This window comes from Halichoeres trimaculatus, unplaced genomic scaffold (assembly GCF_033239565.1).
Source record: "Halichoeres trimaculatus isolate MK-OKI-2021-1 unplaced genomic scaffold, fHalTri1.1 fHalTri1_scaffold_20, whole genome shotgun sequence".
NCBI classification, from domain to species: Eukaryota; Metazoa; Chordata; class Actinopteri; order Labriformes; family Labridae; genus Halichoeres; species Halichoeres trimaculatus.
In genome coordinates, this window is record NW_027437198.1 from 16,471,187 (window position 1) to 16,471,862 (window position 676).

Below are 676 nucleotides of genomic sequence, written 5' to 3' on the forward strand. Positions count from 1 at the left end.
CATGTTTGAAGACTGAGGGTTGCCGCTTGGTTAGTTACTAGATGTAAGATGTATATGTATCTATCGTGTACTCTATCAATGTACATAAAATAATGTTAAATGTATTCCTTTTCAAGACTGTTTAAAAACAACGACAGTCTAGATATTTACGATAAAGAATGTGGCTTTTTTTCGAAGGGGAACTCAGACCCTTGTCATACCTGCTCATCAAACACCTTGAGACTGAAATCAAATGAAAACCATTTTGCTGCTTCAAGACTTCACCACTATCGATAAATAATGTAGGCTGTTCACTTCTGGGTGAATTAACCCTTTAACTCCTCACCTCTTCCTGTCCTTTGCAGTCACACATGTGATTTAAGAGAGCTGTGAGCTGACTTTTCTCACTGAAGGTGGAAACTACAGCTGGTTCAGAGAACTGACAAACCACACACATACACATATGCACAAACCCAAACACACACACACACACACACACACACACACACACACACACACACACACACACACACATAGAAGAGTGTCTGAAGAAATGTACACACAAAAAGGAAGACCGAATCCACAGAAGCCACACAAACTGAGTGAGACAAATATATACACAGGAAGTGCCTCCCACTGCTCAGCCCCTACTCTCTCTGATTTCTCTCTCTCGCTCTCTTTCTGAACCTTACTTATG